Below are 21,531 nucleotides of genomic sequence, written 5' to 3'. Positions count from 1 at the left end.
CTGGCCTCGCTCCTTTTCATAGTATCTATTGGGTTTCTGGGAAACCGCCCAATGCTAAAGGATCCCCCCCCTCGGCATAAGGGGAGGATCTACAGGACCTCAGAAACCCACTAATTTCGGGGGACAACTAATAAAGAACAGGGACAGGAGTGGGGTCAAAGGGTCATAAGGGAGCCTGTGCGAGGGTTGGGCGTTCACCTAACGCTGGGCTCTGCCGCACCCCAACTCCCCATCTCGCCCGCAGGTTTCTAGCTGTGCGAAAATGAATGGAAACATCCAGCTTGAACCAGTGCCCCACACTGTACTAAAAGTATGTCTGCAAATGGGAAAGGGAGCGCTGAGATACACGACTGTTTGGGGGACGATATTGCATAAACAAAGTTCTTGGTGGTGGTTCCCTGTGGGATGAGTTGCTCGCCCTGTTTTACATTACTGACGTTTTGGGACGTCTCTTGAGAGAGTGTCCCACCGCCCAATAGATCTCACTGTTTGGAGAGGTTTTCTATTTATGGTTCTGGTATCCTTTCCTTTCTCTCTGATTGTTTCATTATTTTACTAATGACTGAAATGAGATTTGCCTATGGTAACTGACCTGATTGCAGAGGCCACACATAACTGTTGGGGGTGTCGGGGGGGCACAATTCTGAACCCACTTCCCTTGGGAAAAAAATATATAAACCCTGGCAGAAATCTAGGCAAGCATGGGACTTCCCCCCCCCCCACCTCTGCTTGATTTTTTTCAGGGAGGAGTACTCTAGGTTTCTGTTTTTTGATGTTTTTTCATTTTAATGATCAGATTTTTTGCAAACTTGTACTTTCCATGATTTTAAAAGAATAACAAAAGTCATTGGTTCAGAAAGTTAATTATCTAAGTCCCTGGGTTCAAAACGTGCTGATTTTTATAAAATCTATCTTTAATTTTTTCATTTACTTGCTTGTATTTTTCCATGAGTGACTGAACATATTAACTTATTATGAGATGGTAGCACTTATGAAATAGTAGGGTGGAAAAATCATTGCGTATTTCTGCATAGGAGAAAACAAGATTTAATAGCTGAAGAAAAAAGATTGATTCCAGATCTAAAATGTTTTATACAATGTTAGTTAATGTGAATTACAGTAAACTTTCACAGAAGGAGGGTAACACTACATGTATCACTATATATATCAGTTTGCTCAGGTTGCTAGGGCTTTTTAATTAGAACTGCTCAGTGTTCTTTTTGCTACTGCTTCCCACAGTGTTATCTTATAGACAAATTTCTTATGGTTATCATTAGAATTTAACAGGATTCAGTATTTGCCTTTAAGAGTGCCAGCTTGTATTAGTCTTACATGATACAATATTACCAGGACTAACTGCAGCTTCTGGTGATCCACGACAGTCTCCATAATAGGAACCCTGGAGAGTCTTTTTTTTAGGAAGAGATTTTCACAGACATAATGAAAATGTTGGTTATACCAATGGGATTGTGGGCATTTCATCTAATGTCTTTGTCACATATTGTAAACAAAGATGTTATTAATGTGTAAACATTGCAAGCTGGAGACCCAGAACAACAGTGCCAATATTAGTGGCTATTTTCACTTTTTAAAGTTAATCAAGTGCTGATAAAATTATATCACTGGAAACTGAAAGCCTGATTCTGATCACAAGACTGTTTTCATACTGGTGTAACCACACTGACATTGTTGGTTCTGCTCTCCTAGTGTAAACTAGGCTCAGAAATCCTATCTTTATGCAAAGGTACAGCATGTGTTGTGGCAGAGCAAGCTTCCCCCACATGATAAATCCACCAGTGTGCCTCAACCCTGACATGGTGGAACCACGTCTAGGGAATAGAGATTAGTTTATTTTCCTTGCCTGTTCATTCTTTGGAATTTTTGCTGAGGCTGCCAATAAGCATACCAATTAGTAACTGTGGTGATATTTTTTATGTTAATTCTTTCCCATATTATGCCATTAACTCTTTCCAAATAGGCTATAAAACAGCCATTAGATAGAGGGTAAGGAGCAGTTGTTCTTAATGAGACAAAAATTAACAGTGACATCTTGCTTTAACAAATTCACCCTTCACTTAATAACAATATGTATTGTAATGTTAGAACAGTAACTAGTTAATCTTCATATGAAACCTGCTAGGTATATGCATTTTTTTTTTATCTCCATTTTACAGACTGGGAAACTTAGGCAGAGAGGTGAGCATCAGGACCAGAATTAGAACTCAGGAGTGTCTATTTTTAAGCCTGTGCTTATACCACTGGCTCATTCTACTTACTAATGCATCATAGATAAGGTTGATTGTTTTGATCATCTTTTGAAACTGACCTCATGCATGACCTTCTTTAAACAAAAAAATTCACCAACCATTATTTATACAGAACTCAAACTACAACAACAAAAATCACCCTGCAGGTTAAGAGATCCTGTCTGCCTGTAAGTGTGGTGTTTTTCAATAATTGGCAATTTCATATTAAAAAGAAGTAAAAGTTAAAACGAAATAGTGTGCCATCAAGTGATAAGCAGAACCCCACTGAAGTTGATGGGGAGTTTTTCTTAAAATGTAGTGGCTTGAAATGACCTGGTTTTAGATTTCATTACTTTTTTAGGTTATTGAATCACAAGTTTTGGTATTAAAAGAAAAATTGTCTTCATAAAGCATAATTTTTTTATTTTGCTGTTGTAGATGCAAAAACTAACCTGGTAAAACCAACAAAACAAAAATCAGGAAAACTACAACTGACATTTTCCCCTTTACATTTTATACACAAACCTCCTCCTGCACTAAGGAATTGCTTGGAAATTTAATCCTATGGAGATTTTTAATGCAGTATTATAATGCTTTCAATATTCTTGGCCTCTACTCCGCTGCTATTGAGGTTGCCTTTGAAACTCCCATTGAACTGACTGGGTATATGATCAAAAAATGTTTGGTCTATAATAAGCCAGAGAGATTTTTAAGTGCAGTATTGTGAATGTTATCACTGTAATACATTTCAAGTCTTGTCTTAGTCCGCTAATGAGGCACTGTGATTTTCTTTCTGTGTGTATAGTTAGTGATTGAAATTTAAAGAAAATTTTAGTCAATACATTTTCTACTGAGTAATATTTGGTTCAATTTTTCTTTAGTTTCTGAAATAGCTGATTTACAACATGTAAGGGCAGTATCTCAGGGATGAACAGGCAATACATATATTAAAGATTTTTTAAATAATGATTTTAGAGACTTACTGTGATATTTATGTCAGTGTTTTGAAAGAAGATTCCTCATGAGTGAAGAATACAGTTTTCTTTTGATGTTGCTGTGGATACCAAAGGACTCAATCTTGCAAACCTTTCTTCATGTGAATAATATTATTGAAAACAGTGAGGCTGCTACTCATGGAAGTAAGAGTTTGTCAGAAATGGTAGTGTTTATTAATCAAAATGTGCCAAGAACATACTTGTATCCAGATTTAAGTCTTTATTTGGGACATTGCCTAGAACAGTTTTTTGTGAATCCATTAAGTCACCAAAATGTTTGTGTTCATGTGGAATTGTTATTTCCTCCTGTTTTATACTGTGTGATGGATGTTGCAGAGTGTTCTTTGATCAATATGTCTCGCCTGTTTTTACTGCATGTTTAAATCTTCCATTTTCCATCAGAGGATGAGTTTGGGATTTGCAGATGTCTGATTTATAGTGGTGTAGACACCATCTTTCCCGTAATTCAGTGTGTCAGTAAGAAGGATCACATAATCTTGAACTGCAGATGCTGGAAACTGATAAAATCTTTCTATTTTTTATATATTTTTTAAACTTTCAGTTTGAATTACAGGACTTAATTTTTGCAATCATACAGAGAGATATGGTAAAGTGTCAAGTCTCAGTACCTAGTAAAGAAATAGAAAACACAATACAAAGTGGTTAATAAAGCATTTGGAGATTAATTTTACATCATGTTTCCAGAATGTCATGCATGCACACATGTAATATATAGTCAATGTTAATTATTTTACATTTCAGAGATCTCAGAGCTGGGTTGTTTTTTAACCCCGACTTCCTGATAATTCATTTTCATGCTTGATAGCATGAAGAAGTCAAAGCTGTCTGTTTTTCTGCTGATGCATGAGTCTACTGTAGATAACTCCTATTAATGAAATTTTATGTCTTCTCCATTTCCCATGCATCAATGAAAATAGGTATCTTATATATTCTCATATGTTCCAAAATTATTGCTCATCCTGAACCCAACCCTACTCTAGTTATGCATTGTGTGTTTGTATAGTGCCTAGCACAATGTGGTTAAGGCCTTTAGGAGATACTGCAGTGTAAATAAATAATAATAATCTAAATCTCATCCAAGTTCACTGGAAGTTTTGGATACACAGGTAATGCAAGACCAGGCTCCAGCAGGTGTTAATAAAGAATTAATAGTCTCTGTGGCCCACCTCAGTGGGAGTTAGGCACTTAAATATCTTTGAGAATCTGGGCTTATGTCCTTTAGAAATCTTAATTGATTTCCATCATCAACGTCTCTGGGCCTCAAATTCTCCATCTGTAAAATGGGAATAATAATATTACCCACTTATCTGAAAGGGGAGTTGTAAAGTGTTATATTAAGTGTTTTGTTTTTTTTATTTTACTGACCTATTTGATTAGGGCTGGGATTAAAATGTAAAGCTTAATGTTGGTGATTGTAATTCCATGAGGTAGTATTACTCTGATATGGAGGGTCAGTGCAAATCTGCCACATCCATGAAGCCCCTTGCTGGGGTGGTGGAGAGTGAATATGTCTGGAGGACTACTGGTAAGCCTACATATGCATTTAGATCTTTTATTGTTTTTTCTGTTTTGTTTTTTTCTGTAAGGCTTTTATCCTAATTTTTTTTTTACTCTGCTTTGAAGGAGCTATTTGGGTACTTGTAACTGCTGGAATACTCTGGTTCCATATAGTCCTTGGAGAGAAAGCAAAGTGCAGGGCCTGGACTGTTGTCAGATCTGCTGCATAAACACACTGAAGTGCAAGAGGGCTGCAAGCTTAAATCTGAAAGGGAGACGGATACAGGCCCCTGCCCAGAGAGGTGATGGTTGAAGGCCCGAGAGGGCATTCCTTGTGCAGACCATCAGGGCTGCTGAAGGTGTAGTTACTCCAAACTGTGACCGTGAGGAGCCAGGCCTGGGGTAGATGAGGGAGACTCAAAGAATCTGGAGTGGGGACTGGGACAAGTGGCTGAAGGGGTAGGGGGACTGGAACTGAGATGTGGATCTGAGAAGACAAGGTGTGCATAGGGGTAGGGGGACTGGGGCAAAGAGCCAGCAGAGGAGTGGGGAGGGGGATGATAGTCTGTGACAAGGAGCTGAGAGAAGCTTGGAGAAGACAGGCAGGAAAATGGACGGGCTGGAGGGGCCAGGGAGAGAAGAGGTCAAGTTTGGAGAGATGGTCTAGTGAAAAAAAAAATAGTGTGTGATCATACAGTTAAAGACTGTATCATAATGCATATGCACAAAGGGACTGAATTTGCACAGGTAACCTTATCTCTAGCATTCCTTAACTTTGGAGTGCTGAACTTTGCAACTGTAACATTCTTTTAAACTAGTTTTTGTATGTAATATTAAACACAACACTAGAATAGTTCTGTATGTTTCCAGTGCTCTCAAATTGTATAGCAGCTGGCCTGCTGCTAATTTGTCCTCAGAGCTTTCTCTTGCATTCCTTTGCCAGTTGCTCTGTTTACTTCTTCCAGTGTCATCATTTGCTCCTCCTTCTCATTGTAGGGCCCGGGGAAGGGGCATATTCTCAGAATGTGTAAATTAGGGTTTGTTTTTATGAGCTCTCCGGTAAAGCTATTTAGTACAGGAGGAAGCAAGCATTCATTGCTGACTAAGATGAGCTTCCATGTGGGCAGACACAGGGAAACCCCCAGCTGAGGTAGTTTAGCTGAGAATTCATAATTATATGAATCATACTTGCAGGTTTGTTATTGTTGCTGAATAAGTGCATGGTAATAAGGATCAGAAAATGTGTTAATTGAGCACTTACCCTGCATGTGAGTCTGACTTGTATATGCACATTGGGATTAACCACTTGCCAGCTGGGCACATGAGCTTTAGAAAATGTGAGCCTTTATTTTTGAAATAGGTGCACCTTTTTCTTTGCCTTTGCGTTTCCATTTTTGGAATATGTTCACAGTTATTTTATTATGAAGCTCTCCGCTATGTAATGATCTCTTGGTGAGATTACTGTATTCAGATTTTAGTTCTATTGAATTATTTTATCAAATCTTCCTTATATGACACGCCCTGCAATGAAATCTAAATGCTGGCTCTCGTAAGAGCAGTCCTGTAGCAAGTGTCATGGGTCTACCCTCACTTGAAACTGGGGGGTTTCAAGGTGAGGACCCGCATGCCACCATGTCAAAGGTCTCACCCCCACTTGGAACTGTTGGGCTCCAATGTGGGGACCTGACTTGGTTTCCCTCTAAACTAAAATCCTAGTTTAGATCTAGTAAGCTGCCACCACTCAATTAGGAAATGTGAATTGAGACACAGTCCTTCCCCAAAGTCTTTGGTTTGTTGACCCCAGAATGCCCACTGGGATGTCAGGGCCCAAGCTTAAGAGCTTGTCCCAGTACTTAGTTGGAACTACCAACTGTCTTTGAGGATGCTGGCCTTCCTGGTGTTCACCAGAAAGAATGTCCTTATATAAAAGTCCTTGTTTTACAACAAACTGGAATTGGGTAGAAGAGCTGAGAGGCGGTGGGTTGCTTCGTGCCACCGCCCAAGCTTTCTTAAGGCTGTCATCAGCTTCCTGCTCAGTCTGGAACTGTTTCCTTGAAGCTGGAGACACTAGTTCCTCCTTAGACTGTGGACTTGGACTTGGTCCCTCTGGAAGCGATGTAGGTGATGAGGTTGTTTCCGTTGACTGTGAACCGCTCTCCCCTGGTGCACAAGGTGATATTTCAGGCTCTGGCTGAGCCTCTTGGGTAGAGTTGTTTGCTGCTTCTGCCAGTTTAGGCCCGTTGGCGCCCCCTGGCGGTGGAGTTGCAAGCGCTGGCGTCAGTGCTGGCGCTGGTTCTGCCGCTGGTTGCTCTTCCAGTTCCGGTCCTGGGACTGGATGTACTATGGCTGCTGTAGTTGCTGGCATGGGATCCGGTTCCACCACCTCTGTCTGGGTCTCTGGTAACACAGACAGGGTCCTGGTGGATGGCTCAGGAACAGGGATGGGAGTGCCTGCTTGTTCGGCCTGGCTGCGGATGACCACTCGCCCCCTCTTGGCCAGCTGCACATGGTTGGCCAAGTCTTCCCCCAGTAGCATGGGGATGGAATAATTGTTATAGCCAGCAAAAGTCCACTTTCCTGACCAGTCCTTGTACTGGTCTTCAGGGATGCTGTACCCATGGCAGGTCCTTTTAACCTTTTTGAAGAAGTGTTTTCACCTGCCATGTAAGTGGGAAATTTCTTGGGATGGGGAACAGTGCCTGGATAAGGACTGTTAGGGTTGGCTGGAACATGTGGGTTAGCTCTTGCTAATTCCAGGTCTTTGTCCCCTAACTTCATTTGTCTTCTGTGCTCAGCCTGTTTGGCTGCCTCTTTGGCTCTGTGGGTAGCTTTTTGTTTCTTCAGCTCCCTCTTGTGGTTAGCCTGTGTGGCTTGTTGCTTTTTTATGTCTTTGTGCTTTTTGGTGCTGGCCACACCCCTCTGCATTCAGTGAACTGGTTCCCCCAATTCCTAACCCTTTCTATTCCCGAGAGACTGAATAGAAAAGAAACAAAACCTTTTCATTTGCAAATGTGTAGTTGCTGTTTGCTGATATACTGAGAAGACAAAAAAAAAAAAACCTGGTTTGTCCTGTTTCTAGCAACTTGCTAAGTACCTCACAGTGGGGGTCCTTCTAACAGCCTGTTAGAAAAACTTACACCTCTTTCCTAGCTGTTTTCAAGCAGACAAAGAAAAAAGAAAAAAAAAGAAAAGAAGAAGAAAAAAAAATCCTTTCCTAACACAGCCCGTTAGAAAACCTTATTTCCCTCAGCTAAACCCAGCTGAAAATATGTTTCCAAAAAAACAATCTTCCTCTCCTTCTGAGCTGTGGTACTAATAAGCCCAGGTGACCGGCTGGTGCTACTTAGTACCTGCGAGAAAAGTGTAGTAAATCCTCTCAGGGATTTGTATTCCCTGGCTCCAGAGGATTTCAAAAGACACAGGGAAAAAAAATCTGGCTGGAGGGTTTCTGTCTCCCCCCCCCCAAACCTGTTTTCCCCACTGGATGGGAATGTACTTTGTCGAGCATTTCCCCCCACCTTAGGAATCCTGAGTGATACCTGAAATCACAAAGGAAGGACACACCTGTAGGGAAGAGTTTTTCCTCAGCATAGCCAGCAGAGAAAAAAAACTCCTTCTAACCCTGAAAACTGCTTCAAAACTGCCTTTTCCTCAAGCTGCCTGTCCAAGCAAACAGAAAGAAAAGCTGCTTTTTGGTAGAAATGCCTTGCCAGGTTCGTCACCGCTGCCAACCATGTCCTGGGTCTACCCTCACTTGAAACTGGGGGGTTTCAAGGTGAGGACCCGCATGCCACCATGTCAAAGGTCTCACCCCCACTTGGAACTGTTGGGCTCCAATGTGGGGACCTGACTTGGTTTCCCTCTAAACTAAAATCCTAGTTTAGATCTAGTAAACTGCCACCACTCAATTAGGAAATGTGAATTGAGACACAGTCCTTCCCCCAAATCCTAGGGGATTCCAAGAGCCCCAAAATCCTAGGGGATTCCAAGAGCCCCAAGAGTTCTTACACCCAGGAGAAACAAACCATTCCCCCTGCTTCCTCCCCCCTCCCTTTTCCTAGGAGAGAGATACCTGATTCAAACTGCTTGAATCAAACCCAGGAGGAACTGTCTCTTCCCCCCTCACCTTCCCCTGAATTTCCACAAGAGAAGGAATTAACCAAGTCCAAAGAAAAGAAAAGAATTTATTAAGAGAACAAAAAGAAAATACAGAATCTCTATGAGCCCAAGCTGGACACTCATAGGGTATAACCTTATCAATCTCTGGAGAGAATTCCCCCTCCCCCTTTTCTCAGTAAAAGCAATATCAGCAAACAGGAATAAAGCATTTCCTTTAGCAAACACACAATTGCAAATATAGAAATCAAATCATAAGACTAATTCGCCTTTCTAATTAATACTCACTATTAATTAGTAGAAACTACTCCAGGAGAACTTGGAGACATGACTGTCCTCTTAGATCCAAAAAGAATTCTCACTCAGACAAAGGCTTCCCTCCACAGAGATTTGAAAAAATCTTATCTCTGATTGGTCCTCTGGTCAGGTGGTCACCAGGTACTACATGTTAACCCTTTACAGGTAAAACAGACTTTAACCCTTAACTATCTGTTTATGACAGCAAGTATGCACTGTGTCTGTGGAAACTGAATGGAATAACAGTGCCGGAATTATAACCACAGGTAGGGCACAGATCAGCAACCACAGTGCAGGCTTCTTTTTGCAATTTTGTTTTGTTACAGTTCACTAGACAGTTAACTAAGAGCCCCCAATCCCAAATCTCAGTCTGCATACTGTTTAATTGTGATTTGGTGATTAAATTTTCTGTGGTCATAAATCTATTTGGATTAATTTAGATTATTAGGCTCTGCTTACAATTGCAGGTGAAGATAGTGCTTTCATTATCTTAGGCCTGGTCTACACTGGGGGGAGATCGATCTAAGTTACGCAACTTCAGCTACATGAATAACATAGCTGAAGTCAACATACTTAGATCGATTTACTGTGGTGAGTCAACTGCTGCGGCTCCCCCGTCGACTCCACCTGCGCCTCTCACCTAGCTGGAGTACAGGAGAAGACGGGAGAGCACTCGGGGATTGATTTAGCACGTCTAGACTAGAAACGATAAATCGATCCCCGCTGGATTGATCACTGCCCACTGATCCGGCCAGTAGTGTAGACATACCCTTAGCTCCCTCTGTTTGCACTAGGCAGAATTACATTACTTCAGGGCATACCTTGGCCACTGCAATGATTAGGGAGAAATTCATTCTTATGTGCAGCAATGCACAGTTGGCTAGGTGCATTGGAGAGGTTTTCACCATCTCATGAAGCACCAGGTATTGCCAAATGCCAAAAGTAGGATTATGGATCAGTATCAGGGGTTAACAAGGTATCACAGTGATGAGAGCAGTATATGAACCTGAATAGAATAGAATGTAGGCGGGAACAGTAGGAGACATCTCCCTTCTTCTCTGCCTAACATGGGGGAGCTGATCTCCTCCAGTGTTCCTTTTCCTCCTTGGCTAGTGAGGTGATGCCAGGTTAAGAAGTTTCTGGGCCTGCCAGTAGGTGGAGCAGCATGATCTGCAGTCCCTATGCACCTCCACAGGAATAGCTATCCACCACAAAGGAGAGAGAAGAGGGAAACCTACCACCACCAGCATCCTCTCTCCAATGGAGGAAAGATACCAGCAGGCAGAACCATTATGATACGTAATACATAGAAATTTTGCATAGCATTTTCATTTTGAAATGTTTTAAAATATAAAATACAGGACATTTCATTGGATATTTCACAAATTTCTGAGGATGGACCTTCCCCGAATCACTATATCTATTTGTTTTTCTGTCACTGTAGACTGTCTGATCTGGTCATGCCTAACTGATGCTTTTATAGGAAATGGTGTGGTCATGGATGTGACCGTACCCAGAGAGGCACGTGTGCGTGCACACACATACACACTACCATTGTACATAAATCTGCATGGGGACATGAACTCCTTCAGATACTTTTCTTCTCTTGTCCTTTATTGATACTTCCTGTTGCTGTAAGATGACGGTGCAGTGCTGCTGTACCACACCACTTCAAGAGCCATGATGACAGCCATCAAAATTGGTAAACACACCACATTGTGGTTCAAATCCTAGAATCCAGCCAGCTGAAGTGGTCGGGTTGTATGCTAGGAATTCTGAAGGTACTTGGATGGGGAGGGGTCCTCCCAGTGGGCTATAGAGCTGCAGTGGAGTAGCCCCATGCACTCCGGTTCCATGCATGAGAATTAGAAATTGAATTTTAATTGGGATATCTTCTCATTACTATTACCAAGCACATATGCTCTGTCGCAAAGACATACTTCCAAACAAAACAATCCCTTCTTTGGTCTCTGAAATAAAAGGACAGATAGTTGTGTGCTGCAAACCTCAGCTCTGTACCCCTTTCTGCGGACACACATTTCAAGAAGGTTGTTATGAATAATCTCTGTTTCTTTTTTCCTGGCTGCATGTGCGTATTTCAGAAGCTTATTAGGAATAGGCTCTATTGTTAAAGTTATTTTTCTGCGTTGACTAATTTAGGTTTTATAATGATTTTAATTTAGGTAATTTGGATGATACAATGCAGCTGCTTCTTTATATCTATCTTACCTAAAAGCAAATCTGAGATGTTCAATTTATCAGTAAATCTCAATGGCAGATTTGACAATACTCTTAATTTTTGACTGATGGATTGTCATTTCTCTCTGACTTTCTTCTTCTTTTAATTCTATCATTTCCTCAAATTAAAGGTGCATGAAAAGTGTCATCCCTTGAAAGTAGTTTTTATTTGCCATCATATAAAGCTAATGCAGGCCTTCGCTTTCAAGTTGCCGTCATTTACATGATCTTTCTGGGGATTTTCTGACCTTATTTCAGAATAAAGTATTTGATTTTTCAAAAGCCTGTCTTGCACAGCCAGACCACTTTGGTGTTTTAAAAACATATTGCAGCTATTGAGTTTTCTTACCTCAGAGGATGAAAGAGAAACTGTTGTGCTCCTGTCAGTCGAGGAAATCATGGGTCCTTGAATTCTTGTTGGGGGAGAGTCAGCTGCAGAATGGGGACGTGCCAGATCACAACATGCTCCTTCCTTTTCCCAAAACGTCTCCCTGAGGAACCTGCTTTAGAAGTAGGGATGGACACCCTTACAGAATCTGCAGTAGTTTGTTTTCCCCTTTTCTACAGTTTCTTTATGTGGGCAATAGCGGTCAGTAGTCTTTTGAAAGAAGGCTGCTAAAAAAGAATCTACTATTTCCCTCTCTTGTATAAGTGTGACACATCACTGTAGTATCTGAGTACCTCGCAATCTTTAATACATTTATCCTCATAATACCCCTGAGAGGTAGAGCAGTACTACTGTCCCCTTTTATGGATGGGAGACTGAGGCCCGAATCCTCAAAGGCATTTAGGCACCTAATCAATGGGAGTTAGGTGCCTAATTACCTTTGAGGATCTGGACTAGAGAGACTAAATAAGTTGTTTAAGGTCATAGAGAACGTCAGTGGTGGACCTGGGCATTTTACCTGGGTGTCCCAAGTCCTAGGCTAGCACCCTAACCACTGGCCATCCTTCCTCTAATTCTACTTGTTCCTCCTATGAACAAGCCACACATAAGGCTCATATGCTGTCCATGTGGTGTTTTTTCCTGGGAATTGAAATTGGGTGGGTGGGGGAGGAGTGAGGGCTCATGAGGGGTGAGACTGTGAGGGTGAAGGCTGTATGGCACCATAGTAAAAGCTGAAAAATGTTTCATGACCATTTTATTAGATTTAACTCATGTTTTAAAATCATCACACAGATAAAGTTGGCTACTCAAGCCTTCTATGGCGCACTACATCTTCATCCTTCTTGGTTTCTTGTTATAATTTTGCACAACTCTGTTATTGAACTTCTTGAATTGTAGCCTATAAGATAACCTGCTTGCTTGCATATATATATCTTTTCTTATAGTTTAAGTATTTGGTTTATTGTAAAAGGTTTATAGATTTATATTAAAGTAAGTTCGGCTGTAATACAAGGAACCTACAGGCCATATCCTGTATGTTAAGCTAAGGCAAAGTTTGCATATCTATGTCTGGGACCTTTCACCCAGATAGCAAAGTCAACACACACATATGTCTGAGACCTTTAACCTAGATAGATAGATAATGATAGAATGGCATAGGGGGTTTTCAAGTCTGTACCCTCAAACTTAACAAGTACATCACAAAGAAAGAACCGAAATAACCGGGAGAACAAAAATAACACACGTGTGTATGATCTAATATCATTAATATGTATGTACATGTCATCAATACGTACAAACATACTAGCCTATGGAGTAAGTGTACTCTAACATTTGGGTGGGTGGGTGGGAAATGAAGTTTTGGTTTAGGAGAAGGATTTCAGACACCCGAGCCCTATAAAAGAGGTGACCCATTTTGCTAGGGACTTACTTAAACTTTCTAAGTTCCACGGGGACTAGACTAAGTTGGGTTTCCCTAAGCTTTTGTTCTTAAAATTAAAACCTAATAAACAAAACTAAGTGTTAGTTAAGTAAACTCTAAGTTAGCTTCGATAGCTTTTAGCTCTAGCTTCTTCTAAGCTCTGCACCTCTCACTCAAGAATTGAGGAACCTGAACTGCCAGAGGCAAGGCTGGTCCTGCCTCTCACCACCAGGTTATCAAGGAAGGGTGTGAGTATATTAACCAAAGCTTTGTCACATATAATACCATAATACCATATGCACCTTTTGAATAGCAGTAATACAATTGTAACTTTGTAACTCTGATTATTTTACCATTTAACTACTACTTCATTTATCTTAATAAAAAGTCTTTAAGGCTATATCTGTCTCACTGTGAGCTTCCTGTCCCGAGGGTCCTTTGTAAATTCCATGGAGCCTGATTCAGGACAAGAACCTTATCATCTTCTAATCAAACAGACTGGCGCGCCTAAAACCCATACTATCCAAATTAATATTATTAACCTTATAAATCAGGCAACAGAATGCACTACGTTCATTTTCAGTGGCTTCTCATGTGTCCAGTACTTCCATTCCTTCAATTGATATGTGCATTAGTTTATTCACATGATCAGGCAGAAGGCGACTTCTTAACACAAAATTCTATTCAATGCAGGGCTGGTGCAAGGATGTTTCGCGCCTTAGGCGAAACTTCCACCTTGCGCCCCTCCCCCTCGCACCCCTGCCCTGAGGCGCCACCCCTGCGGCAGCTCCCCCCCTCCACCCTGAGGCACCCCCCTTGCGGCAGCTCTTCACCCTGAGGCACCCCCCCGCCCCAGGTCACCCCTGCTCCGAGCACAAGCGCCCCGAGCATGCCATTGCTGCTTCACTTCTCCCACCTCCCAGGCTTGCGGCGCCTAAGCTGATTGACGCCGCAAGCCTGGGAAGCGGGAGAAGTGAAGCAACTCACCCCTGCCCAACCTCCTCTCTGAGCACGCCGTGGCTGCTTCACTTCTCCCACCTCCCAGGCTTGCAGCGCCAATCAGCTTAGGTGCCGCAAGCCTGGGAGGTGGGAGAAGTGAAGCAGCCACGGCATGCTCGGGGAGGAGGCGGGACAGGGGTGAGCTGGGGCAGGGAGTTCCCCTGCGTGCGGCCCCCCCTTACTTGCTGCAGGTGGCTCTCCCCGCGCCCCCCTGCCCCAGCTCCCTCTGCCTAAATGCCAGCGGTAACCAGGGCGGCCGAAGATCCGGCCGCCATGGTCACTGCCGAAGAAAATGGCGCGCCCCAAATCCCAGTGCCTGGTTGCACCGGCCCTGATTCAATGACAAAAAAGAATGCTCAACTGTAGCTGTTGTGACTGGGAGTAGCAGGAGATTAATTTCTACTTCTTTCATCCCAGGAAACATAGCACAAAGATCGGGTTGAGCCACTAGTGATGATAAAAAAATAAGCTGAAGTCAAATCTTCATTCATTCATTCATCACATGATATTCCACTCTGTGTTCAAATTCTCTATTCTGTCTTGATCACATGGCAGTCCCATTGCTGGTAGTGCCTCACTCCACTTAACTGTTGGTATTCTATAGGACCGGTGTGATGGGTTAAATCACAGAACCCCCCCTTGGGAGCTGCCTGGGAGGCGGGAGAAGTGAAGCAACTCACCCCTGCCCCACCTCCTCTATGAGCACGCCGTGGCTGCTTCACTTCTCCCACCTCTCAGGCTTGCGGCGCCAATCAGCTTAGGCGCCGCAAGCCTGGGAGGCAGGAGAAGTGAAGCAGCCACTGCACCTGCTTTCCCTGCCAGCTCAGGACCCCAGCACCCTGTCTTGCTGAGCCAGACACTCCCGTCTGCTCCAACAAAGACCCAGGGTCTGAATTACTTGCCCCAAAGCTACAAGTTTACCTGAAAGCAGCTAACAGAAGTGTTCCTGTCTTTAACACTCAGATGCCCAACTCCCAATGGGGTCTAAACCCAAATAAATCCGTTTTACCCTGTATAAAGCTTATACAGGGTAAATTCATAAATTGTTCGCCCTCTATAACACTGATAGAGAGATATGCACAGTAGTTTTCTGCCCCAGGTATTAATACATACTCTGAGTTAATAAGTAAAAAGTGATTTTATTAAATACAGAAAGTAGGATTTAAGTGGTTCCAATTAGTAACAGACAGAACAGAGTAAGTCACCAAGCAAAATAAAATAAAACGTGCAAATCTATGTCTAATCAAACTGAATACCGATAATCTCACCCTCAGAGATGCTTCGGTAAGTTTTTTTTCCCTCAGACTGGACACCTTCCAGGCCTGGGCACAATTCTTTCCCCCGGTCCAGCTCTTGTTCCAGCTCAGGTAGTAGGTAGGGGATTCTTCATGATGGCTTCTGTTCCACCCCTTTATATATCTTTTGCATAAGGCGGGAATCCTTTGTCCCTCTCTGGGTTCCCACCCCCTCCTTCTCAATGGAAAGACACCAGGTTAAAGATAGATTCCAGTTCAGGTGACACGATCACATGTCACTGCAAGACTTCATTGCCCACTTGCCAGCACACAGGTATACAGGAAGACTTACAGGTAAAACACAGCCATCTGCAGTCAATTATCCTGGTTAATGAGAATCATCAAGATTCCAAATCACCATTAATGGCCCACACTTTGCATAATTACAATAGGCCCTCAGAGTTATATTTTATATTTCTAGTTTCAGATACAAGAGTGGTACATTTATACAAATAGGATGATCACACTCAGTAGATTATAAGCTTACAAGATACCTTACAAGAGACCTTTTGCGTGAAGCATATTCCAGTTACATTATATTTACTCATTAGCATATTTTTATAAAACCATATAGACTGCAACATCATAACCGGGTTCTGTAAAAGCTACATAGAGGTTGAGTAGAATCCAGAAGTCGCTGTTGTAGATTTGTAAGAATCAAGTTTGTATATTTTTTCAGCTGTCTTAACAAACACTTCTTGTCTTCTTCACTTAAGGATTCAATATAAATGCCATCATTAGTCAACTTCTGGACTGAAGTCTTTGCTTCTTTCAGTATGTTTTCAATGGATATCTCTATGATTGATCCAAATGTAGCTTCTATTTCTGGACAAAGATCTACTGCTGCTGTAGCAGATGCCTAGATGGTATTGTTTAATGACCCAAGTAGTTTCAACTGTAGACTTACAAGAGAGAGAATGGTGATGGTCTTCTCTGAATGAAGTAGCAAAAGTAGTCCACCAGCCTCACTACTTAGTTTCATCCCAGCTTGGTAGATACTTTCCAAAGCCAGTAATAATGGTTGCAGTAATTTTAAGACAACAGCCAGGGATTGCTCATGAGAAAGCCAGTGGGTTTTCCCAGGTTGGACTAATTTGAACTTCAATCCCAGTGTATCTTCTGTTTTTTCCAAGATGTTAAGTCTTTTTGGACTCTTGCTGAAAAAAGAATATAATGAAGACATTAAATTTATGGCTTTTAAAATGTCTTTTGAAGAGTCTGCAGCATGTACTAGTGCTAGTTGGAGTAGATGGCCTCTGCAGTGTGTATAGGAGAGAGAGATTAGGGTACACTTTTCTCTGAGCAAAGTTTGTACTCTACCATGTCTTCAAGAGAAGTTTGCAGTTCCATCAAATGCACAAGCAGCTATCTGTTTGGGGTCCAATTTACAAGCATTTAAGTCTTCTTAGATGTGAGTTGTCACAGATGCATTTCTAGATGTTCACATTAGAGAAGACACATTGGCTGCATCTACTGGCCTACCATGGACATCAAGATAATGTATGCAATGACTTAATACTTGACACCCATTTGCATCGGTGCATTCATCAGCCATATATGCAAAATTTTTGAATGTGGTGAGAGAGTTTTTCACTTTTTCAACGGCTGGCTGAGTCTTTTGCTGTTGCACCACATGCTTCTAGCCAGTCACTTGAGTTTCTTGCAGTAAGATTGTGAGCATTTGCTGGTCTTGTTTGGAACCAGTGTCTAACTATAGGATGAACAAGTGACATGCACTTAACATTGCCCTCCAGTTTGCAGAGTGTGGTATCTCTTGCTTAAATAGAAAGTATAATGCCACAGCCATGTTTGTTCTTATGAACTGTGTTGTGTCTTTAGCATTCTTAACAGCCTCATTTCTGCATGTTGATGCAGTCCAGAGGCTTGGTGTTTTGCAGCCTTTTCACATAGTTTGTCAGCATTGGCTTTGCTGATCGGTCTGGCAAACCAAGCTCCTCCACTTTTACCAATTATAGCATTTGGAAGCTTTTTTGCAAGAGGTGGTCTGACCCATTATGACCATTCTTATGTAAACATTATTATAATAATAAGTGTTTAGTTCAGAAACTCCCCAAGATAATGACCTCTCAAGATAGCAACGATGTGCGATAACGACCTTGGCAAATAATGCATTTTAAAAATCTTGGCCTACTAGGAAACATGTATTTATATACGTTTCCCAGTCACAAATCTAGCATTCTGGAGCAAAGTCACTAAAACATAGTCCAATAAACAAATAAGAACGGCCATACTGGGTCAGACCAAAGGTCCATCTTGCCCAGTATCCTGTCTTCCAACAGTGGCCAATGCCACAAATGTTCCTTTAATGTGCCCCTCGCTTTTTCCCTCCACTCCACTCCACCCCACCCCACCTCACCTCACTCCACTCACTGTTGTCCTTGGTCAGTGTAGATTCAGAGGTGCTTTCACGTGAGTTCACCTCCGGGGGAAAGGGAGAAGGCATCTTGCTCTTTCCTTCAGCTGCTCACCGTTCGCTCTGGCCACTGTTTGTTGTGCCACTGTTCATTCCACTGCTCTGTTGCCAATGGCCCTGCACCGTCACTTGCTGCCACCAGCCACTGTGACCTCTGTGAGTTAGTCTCTTGAGGTTCCACCCAGCTCTCAGTGATTTCAGCTCTCAGTGGAGGAAAAATCACTGCTAGTCCCTTCTACAGAAACACTGTCCCACAGCAGGTCTAAGCACTTAGACCTGATTATCAATGATTTCTATTCATTTAACACAACAAAAATCTCTATGGAGCCTAATCAGCTCTATCTTTAAACAGTTGAAAGGGGCAAGCCAAACACATGTCCCCACCCTCTTGCTCTCCACTAAAATCTGGCATCTGAACCCCCTGCTCAGCAAGTATTTCAGTTGAGGGTGACTCCCTCAATCAGGAGAGGCTAAGCACATTTCTGCTGCTCTTTACTCATACAATAGGGATAACAACATTTCATTACTGTTGTGTATTTGGTTGTCATGGTTTTTGTTGCTATGGCAACTGAGTTAGATTATTATGGGTTAGCTCAGCCGGTTTCAACCAGCTGAGTGAGCTCTCTGTATATCTGTAAATAAAATGGAGATTTTGGTTAGCTGCCTGCTCTCTGGCCTCAAGTGATTGCTTCCTACACCGGCTGCCCCAAGGATATAACACTGGCGACGAGGATGGGATTCGGTGCTGCTCCAGTAACAGAAGGAAGGAGAAGTTAAGGTAAAGAACAAACAAACAAAAAAAGCTGCTTGTTTGCACTGACTGTGAAAGTGAAACTAAAAATCATGGCTACTCTGACCAGGCCCCTGGAGCCTTTTGATGAGAATACAGAGCAGTGGCATGTGTATACTGAGCGTTTTGAGCTTTTTGGTATTGCAAATGACATTACAGAAGCGAAGAAGGTGCCAATATTCTTAACTGTTGTAGGGGCTAAAACCTACTCTCTGCTACGCAGCTTACTACACCCTGTTAAGCCTGAGACTAAATCTTACAGTGACATTGTGGAAATCCTGGGGTCTCATTTCTCCCCAAAACCACTGGTAATTGCTGAAAGATATAGGTTCCACAAAAGAGACCAAAAGGAAGATGAAACAGTTGTACAATTTGTAGCCATTTTAAAAAAGCTAGCAGAACACTGTGAATTTAAAGAGATGTTAAATGATGCCCTGCGTGACAGGTTAGTGTGTGGCCTCTGCAGTGAAGCTATACGGAAGCGCCTACTGACAGAGGCTCAGCTTACATTACAGAAGGCTGTTGATATTGCTGTCTCCATGGAACTGGCTACAAGGGAGGCACAATACATCGGTGCATCCCCTAGGGTGCAAAAAGTGTCACAAGAACTGACCCACAAAACGGTGCAGAGTCAAGAATGTTACCGCTGTGGTAAGCTGGGTCACCAGGCATCAGAATGCTGGTGTAAGGACCTGGTGTGTTGACACTGTGGCAAAAAGGGACACATTGAGTATGCCTGTAAACAAAAGAAAAAGAGGCCTGTGGTCTGGCCGACAAAAAGAGGAACCTTGCATACCCTAGAGCAGACACAGGATGATCAAGGTGACACCTCCTCACAAGAGGAAGTGCCACTGCATGTTTTGTCTTTGGCAGCAGGCTCACATGAATACTGGGTAACCCCTTTATTGGAGGGCAAACCTATACGCATGGAACTAGACACCGGTGCAGCTGTCTCGCTGGTTCCTGAGACTGTGTATAAGGAAAAGCTACAGCATCTTCCGCTTAAGGCAACAAAAACTGTTCTGAAGACGTATACAGGTGAAGCTGTGCCCATGTTGGGCACTATTGATGTTAAGGTGGAGCTCAATGGACAGGCAGCTAAATTGCCACTGTTTGTGGTGAGAGGTGACTATCCAGCCTTAATGGGTAGGTCTTGGCTTGGGAAGATTCAGCTGAACTGGGCAGAAGTGCACCGGATGACTAAAGAAGAAACCAGTCTAACCCCTATTCTAAGGAAACATGCTGCTGTTTTTGGAGATGATTTGGGAAGTATGAAGGGAATCACTGTGACATTGAACATTAAACCTGACAGTCCACCAAAATATCTGAAAGCCCGAACTGTGCCATATGCCATCAGGCCAAAAGTTGAAGCAGACCTGGAGCGCCTGGTCACCAATGGAGTCCTAATACCAGTTACCCATAGCTCATGGGCCACTCCTATCGTTCCAATCGTGAAGAAAGATGGCTCTCTCCGGATTTGCGGTGATTTTAAAGTCACTGTCAACCCAGTGTTGTGTGCAGAGCAATACCCGCTTCCCCGCATCGATGACCTCTTCGCAGGCCTGGCTGGGGGACAAAAGTTCAGTAAGATTGATCTGAGTCAAGCATATTTACAGATGCACGTCGATGAAAAGTCCCAAGAGCTGTTGACTATTGTGACTCATAAGGGGCTTTATCGATACTGTCGCCTACCCTTCGGAATAACATCTGCTCCCGCCCTGTTCCAGAGGGCTATGGACCAGATCTTGTGTGGCTTGTCAGGAGTTCAGTGCTATCTGGATGATATCCTGGTCACTGGAAGAAATGAAGAGGATCACTTAAAGAATTTAGAGGCTACCCTACAAAGACTGGAAGAGTATGGCCTACGAGTTCGCAAAGACAAGTGTGAATTCTTCAAGCCCTCTGTTGAATATTTGGGACACATCACTGATTCTGCAGGTCTTCATAAGGCCCCTGCAAAAGTTAAAGCTATTGTGGAGGCTCCCCCACCTCGAAATGTAAGCCAGCTGCGCTCGTTTCTAGGACTCCTGAACTATTATGGAAAGTTCATCTCACAGTTAGCCACACTGCTAAAACCACTTCATGAGCTCCTTGGGCAGAACAAGGCCTGGAAGTGGACTGAAGCCTGTGATGTTGTGTTTAACAAAGCTAAGGATGCATTGCTAAATTCTGAAGTTCTAACGCACTTTGATCCATCCTTACCACTGCAATTGGCCTGCGATGCCTCCCCTTATGGAGTGGGAGCAGTCGTGTCACATATTATGCCTTCAGGAGAAGAGAGACCTATTGCTTTTGCTTCACGCACTCTAAGCAAAGCAGAAACTAACTACGCCCAAATCGAACGTGAGGCATTAGGAATTGTTTTTGGAATTCGGAAGTTTCATCAGTACCTGTTTGGGCGAAAATTTACTCTTCTCACAGACCATCGACCTCTGACATCAATTTTTGGACCCTACACAGGCATTCCCCCATTAGCTGCTAGTCGTATGCAACGTTGGGCATTGTTACTTTCAGCACACACATATGAAATCAAATATCGGAAATCCACTCTGCACGGCAATGCAGATGGCCTCTCAAGGTTGCCTTTGCCGGTCAAACACCAAGATAGTGCCCAAAAGGAAATCTTCTACTTTGAACAGGTAGAGAATACACCCATCACTGCTACTCAGATAAAGAAGGCAACTCGCGTTGACCCAGTATTGTCCCACGTTATGGACCTGGTGATGCATGGAAAATCTCGACAAACCTCTCCGGTCTCATCCGACCTTGTTCCTTACATGTCCAAGCGGACGGAG

The 21,531-nt window shown here is 42.7% G+C and overlaps 1 protein-coding gene across 1 annotated transcript in view; it reads left to right on the top strand.

Annotated features, from left to right (window-relative positions):
• Positions 1-21,531, top strand: part of KCTD16 (potassium channel tetramerization domain containing 16) — a 192,358-nt gene that overhangs the window by 372 nt on the left and 170,455 nt on the right. The window contains exon 2 of the mRNA XM_045027853.1: positions 245-310. The gene's annotated coding sequence lies outside the window, so the exon portion shown is untranslated. The remainder of the gene's footprint in view (positions 1-244; positions 311-21,531) is intronic.

This window comes from Mauremys mutica, chromosome 8, assembly GCF_020497125.1.
Source record: "Mauremys mutica isolate MM-2020 ecotype Southern chromosome 8, ASM2049712v1, whole genome shotgun sequence".
NCBI classification, from domain to species: Eukaryota; Metazoa; Chordata; order Testudines; family Geoemydidae; genus Mauremys; species Mauremys mutica.
The sequence above is the reverse complement of the archived record's forward strand: the minus strand, read 5'-3'. Positions and strand labels throughout refer to the sequence as shown.